Source organism: Macrotis lagotis, chromosome 4 (assembly GCF_037893015.1).
Source record: "Macrotis lagotis isolate mMagLag1 chromosome 4, bilby.v1.9.chrom.fasta, whole genome shotgun sequence".
NCBI lineage: Eukaryota > Metazoa > Chordata > Mammalia > Peramelemorphia > Peramelidae > Macrotis > Macrotis lagotis.
This window is the reverse complement of record NC_133661.1, coordinates 7,346,598-7,352,666: the sequence shown is the minus strand read 5'-3', so window position 1 is coordinate 7,352,666 and position 6,069 is coordinate 7,346,598. Positions and strand designations below refer to the sequence as shown.

General features: G+C 35.1%; 1 non-coding gene across 1 annotated transcript; it reads left to right on the top strand.

Moving 5' to 3' along the window:
- Positions 1-4,656: 4,656 nt before the first annotated feature.
- Positions 4,657-4,763, top strand: LOC141523227 (U6 spliceosomal RNA). Its single transcript, XR_012478414.1, has one exon. It is a non-coding gene; the product is annotated as a U6 spliceosomal RNA (small nuclear RNA).
- The last annotated feature ends 1,306 nt before the right edge of the window (positions 4,764-6,069 follow it).

Sequence of the window (6,069 nt, the reverse complement as noted above, 5' to 3'; positions counted from 1 at the left end):
AATCATATGATTTCTGTGAGTTTTGTTGTTGATAATGTTCGATAATTATGTTTTCCTAATTTTGAACTATCCTTGCCTTCCTGATATAAATCTTTCACTATCTGATCATGGTGTATTATCCTAGTAATAACTTGCTGTAATCTCTTTGATACAATGTTAATTAGGGAAATTGGTCTATAATTTTCTTTGTTTTGACTCTTCCTCATTTAGGTATCAGCACCATATTGGTGTCATAAAAGGAATTTGGTAGTTTTTTTTAGTTTTTAGTTCATTTAGAACTAGAATTAATTGTTCCTTAAATGTTTGGTAGAATTCACTTGTAAATTCTTCTGGACCTGGAAACTTTTTCTTGAGGAGTTTATTGATGGTTTCTTCAATTTCTTTGACTGAAATGAGATTATGTAAGTATTTTATTTCCTCTTCTCTTAATCTGGGTAGACTGTATTTTTTTAAATATTCATCCATTTCATTCAAGTTTTCAAATTTATTGGCATACAGTTGGGCAAAATAGCTCTGAATTATCTCTTTAATTTCCTCCTCAATGGTAGTGAGTTCAACCTTTTCATCTTTGATGCTAGTAATTTGTTATTCTTTGGAAAATAGATTAACCAAAGAATTATCTATTTTATGATTTTTTTCATAAAATCAACTCATTTATTAGATCAGTGGCTTTCTTGCTTTCAGTCCTCATATGCCCCAGTGACAATGAGTCCCAGCTGCCTAGGCTGGCTAGAATGCCTCTTCCTGCTCCCTCCTTCCCATCTCTCCTACAGGCTGTGGTTTCTACCCTACCCTTCTAGAATCAGCCCATCTTCTTGTACCTTATTTCATATTTAATTTTCTGTTTTATCCCCATGTGAGTTCTTGCCCATGTAATTTGTTTCAGTAGCTGAAAAACTGGAAGCCCTTCCTAGAAGAATGCAGGTTGAATAGAATTGATATAAAGATGACTGAGCCTCAACTTTCCTCACTGAACAAATAGCTTGAAAATACTTGGTGCACCCTGCTCCCCAGGGCTGTCCTGAAGATTAAAGGGGGGGGGGTTGAATGGAAAGGGTGTGGTGTCATATAAAATACTGCATGAATGCCAGCAGTGATGATACTATTGATGACTAGTAATGATTGGCACACTCTGGGGGTGGGGAGGGATGCTAAGTCAGAAAAGAGCCGGCAAGTCAAGGAAACCTCCCTAGTTTGCCCAGTAAGTTTCATGTTTTATTTCCTTAACTACTCTTTTATTTCTCAACTAAATGACCTGAATATTAACAATATTATTAAAACTCTTATTCTTGATGCAACTTTTACCATACAAATGGACCAAATTAAGAACAGTGAATTGTCATTGCATTGAATGAAGACTATCATCAGTGCCAGATTCAGGCTTCTGGGAATATCCCTAGAGTTAGTTGTGACCCTAGACAATAGGTCATACCTGATCATTGACTTTGACTCCCTCTCACTCTTTTATCCCATAATGCATATCCAGATCTCCTTCTCCCTTATCCCAAACCATGTAAATTGCTAGGATTGCTCCCTTTAGACATAGCCATCATTTTCATTGGTTCAAGTGGCTATCTTATAGGTACTAATCACTACTTGCTAATTGTTCCAATTTCTTTCCTCATGCTGAAACTGAGAGGTTTTGAAAGAAAGCAGCCTGTTGTGAATCCCAGTGCCTTTGTGTTATAGACTTCACCAATTTGCAAGGTCTTTGCTCCCTTGTGGTAATTTGGGGAAGAAAATGCTAATCTCTTTAGCTCACTGGGCTAAAATGAATTCCCCCTGGCTTGTTTTTTTTGCTACCCTCATGGCTTCCATCCTTAATCCCCCTGACTCAGCACTTTTAGAGTTTTCTCCTAACTTTTCATGGAGGGTTCCAGTTTTTTCATGGCTGTAGCTTTGCCAGGTCGCAGATTGGTGACAAAGTCAGAGCTTCACTTTTTTCCCCTCCACTGAACTGCCATGCAATTGGGAAAATTGGCAAAAAACAGATGAGCCTGAAAATGCAGTACAGAAGCTTGTGGGGACCTTGGGGGAGGCAGAGCTGTCATCTCCCAGGGACCAGACCATAAGGCCTCTTTTTGCTATTGCTTAAGCACCCATACAGGGAAGCAGTTGAAAGCATATTGAACTTTCTCTGATTTGAATTCAAAATCACATTTTCTATCCATTCTGGGAAAAGAGAGTTTGGGGAATTGAAACACAAGTTCAAAATATTTTTTTTTTCCTGGGAAAGATGATAACTGCCCATAAAATTGTACAAATGCAGATAAATGTAATTGCACCAGCCAGGACACAATGCAACTGTCTGGCATAAATGAAACTCTTCATGAAAGCCTCTTAAGTAGGCAGTCAAATATAGTCTAAAAGTACAAAGTGTTTAAAGATTGCTAAATTATTGCAATATGACCTGCAGAGATATCTCTTTTATATATTACCAAACCCAAGGAAAATCTTGCAAGAAACCAGGCCTGGATAGATTGAAAGGATCCTTTTTCATTCTAAACCTCAGTGATTGAATGGAGAGAGGACTGAACAATGTCAAGAGCTGATTGCAAGCCCATTGGGTGAGTGAGGAACCTCTATCAATGAGTTCTCCCCTCTCTCACATTACATCCCTAGAGCAGGGAAAGATGAAGTCATTAACCAGGGCTATCCAACCGGATAGTGTCTGAGGTGAGGCTTGAAGCCATGTCTTCCTGGTGCCAAGAACAGGTTTGCTCCCTACTCAGGACAATCTTTCCAATTTTAAAGCATTTCTAACAATGACTGAATACTCCATGGTGGCTTGATAAGTATATGAAAAGATGCTTAAAGAGAAGACCTTACTTGTTGATGATGGCCGCTCATACCAGATAAGCTGAAGACTCTTTACCAGCTTGACGAAACCGTGGGAAATGGGCTGGTCCCTTAAGAAATCCTTTAATTTCCCTGTAGAAAAAATCCAGGTCACATTTATGCTTTCACAATCTTTTTAATGAATATATGTAATCAATAATAGCTATTTTTGTTTTGCTGTGTTGCATATGTAATATGGAAACCAATCAACCTGCTTTTTAAAATAAGTTATCAAATTTTGTCAATAGTCATTTCTTTATGGTATAATTTGAGATTTGGTACCACTATCCTGGATTCAAATTTTCTCACTTTTTTATTTTTTTAGAAGTATTGCCATTTTGTTCCTATTTATGAATAACATTACTTTTATAGCTCTATAAAATAATCCTTTGGTAGTTTAATTGGTATGTTTCTGAATGAATTAATTTATATTGTGTTTCCTTTTTATTATTAACTCAGCCTACCCATTACCAATTCCTATTTTCCAATTTCAGACTATTTTTATAAGTACTGCTTTGTTTGGATCCATTTTGTTCGATTGTTTCTTTGCAATAGATACTCAAAAATATTTTATGGAATCTATTTTGAACAGAATTTGTCTTAAAACTGGTGAGATGTGTATGTATAAGGAATAAAGATGAGTTGAGAGGATATATTTATATACTGCAACTATGCTGAAGTTATTTATTCAATTAATTTTAGTCGACTATTTTCTAAGGAAATCATCTGTCCTTTGCAGAAGAAAACAAATGAAAATTTGAGTCCTCTTTGTTTATGCTTATTTCCTCTATTTCTTTTTTTTTTGCCAGGCAATGGGGTTAAGTGGCTTTCCCAAGACCACACAGCTAGGTAATGATTAAGTATCTGAGGCCAAATTTGAACTCGAGTAGTCGACTCCAGGGCTGGTGCTCTATTCACTGTGCAACCTACCCACCCCTATTTCCTCTATTTCTCATCTTTTTTTTTTCCCCCCTAGATTGAGCATTCCTAGAATGACATTTAATAACCATGGTGCTAATAATGGTTTTCCTTTTTAGCTAATCTCATTGGGAAAGCTTCAGAGGGTTTTTCCATTACCTATAGGATTTACTCATGATTTTGATTCCAGTTACTATACAAAAAAAGTTTATTTGTATGATTTAAAATTTTTTTTAGGTTTTTGCAAGGCAATGGGGTTAAGTGGCTTGCCTAAGGCCACACAGTTAAATGATTTTTCCTTGAGGTTAAAAGTGTGGTGTACTTTGTCAAAAGTCTTCTCATCTATTGAGTAGGTTTTTATTATTATCTTTATATTTATTGACTATTTGATGCATATTAATACATATATATTGTGATTCTGTCCTACATTATATAATCTTTGTTACTACAGCCTATTTTCCAAGATAAATAAATGGACTTATTTGTGTTTGCATGAACGTTGCAAAATGTTCATTTAGAGAAAGTGTCCTCCCATTTATTTCTCCATTTTATCCCTTACTGATTGGGGTATCAAGATTACATTTATATTATAGAAAGATTTGGCAAGAGTCCCTTCTTTTCCTATTTATACAACATTTTACAGATATGTTTGAATATTTGATAGAAATTTTTTAAACATCCCTGTGGTCCTAGAATGTTTTGTTTTCCAACTTCTTTTTCTGATATGCTGTAATTTTAACATTTCTTTTGTTAACCTGGGTATTTTACATCTTTGTAAATATTCATCCTTTTGTCTTATGCCATCATTTGATTAGTGAATCACTGAGAAAAATCATTTCTCATTTCCTTTATCTCATCTTCAATTATTGGGTATTCTTTTTTTCATTAAAAAACAATTTGGTGCTTGCTTCGGCAGCACATATACTAAAATTGGAATGATACAGAGAAGATTAGCATGGCCCCTGTGCAAGGATGACATGCAAATTCGTGAAGCATTCCATATTTTTTGATGGATCCACAAGTGAATTCTACCAAACATTTAAGGAACAATTGGTTCCAATCCTATATAAACCCTTTGGAAAAATAGGGAAAGATGGAACTCTGCCTCTTTCTATGAAATCAATATGGTGCTGTTACCTAAACCAAGAAGAGTTAAAACAGAGAAAGAAAATTATAGACCTATCTCCCTGATGAATATAGATGCAAAAATCCTAAATAAAATCTTAGCCAAATGATTACAACAAGTCATCACTAGGATAATACATTATGATCAAGTAGGATTTACTCCAGGAATGCAGGGTTGGTTCAATATTAGCAAAACTGTTAGGTTTACAACAAACCTATCAGAAATCATATGATCATACCAATAGATGCTGAAAAAGCTTTTGACAAAATACAGCATCCATTCCTATTAAAAACACTATAGAGTGTAGGAATAAATGGACTGTTCCTTAAGTATCTGAAACCATCAACAAGCATTATACTCAATGGGGAGAGGCTAGAGGCATTCCCAATAAGATCAGGGGTGAAACAAGGGTGCCCATTATCACCACTATTATTCAATATTGTATTAGAAATGTTAGCATCAGCAATTAGAGAAGAAAAAGAAATTAAAGGAATTAGAATTGGGAAGGAAGAGACAAAACTCTCACTCTTTGCAGACAACATGATGGTCTACCTAGAGAATCCCAAGAAATCATCTAAACTACTGGAAACAATGAGCAATTTTAGCAAAGTTGCAGGTTATAAAATAAACCCTCATAAATCCTCAACTTTTCTACATATGTCTAGCAAGAAACAGCAGGAAGAGCTAGAAAGAGAAATCCCATTCAAAGCAACCTCAGACAACATAAAATATTTAGGAGTCTATTTGCCAAGACAGACTCAGAATCTTTTTGAAAACAATTATAAAACACTTCTCACACAAATTAAATTAAGATTTAAATAACTGGGCAAATATCAACTGCTCATGGATAGGTAGAGCTAATAAAAAAAATGACAATTCTACCAAAACTAACCTATTTAGTGCCCTACCAATCAAAATTCCAAAAAATTTAACGAGTTAGAAAAAATTGTAAGTAAATTCATATGGAGAAATAAAAAGTCACGAATTGCCAGGAGCTTAATGAAAAAAAGTGCAAAAGAAGGTGGCTTAGCCCTACCAGATCTAAAATTATAAAGCATCAGTTATCAAAACTGTTTGGTATTGGCTAAGAAATAGAGTGGTGGACCAGTGGAATAGATTAGGTGTAAAAGCAGGAGATGATTATAGTAATCTGCTGTTTGATAAACCCAGAGTCTGGCCATTGGGAT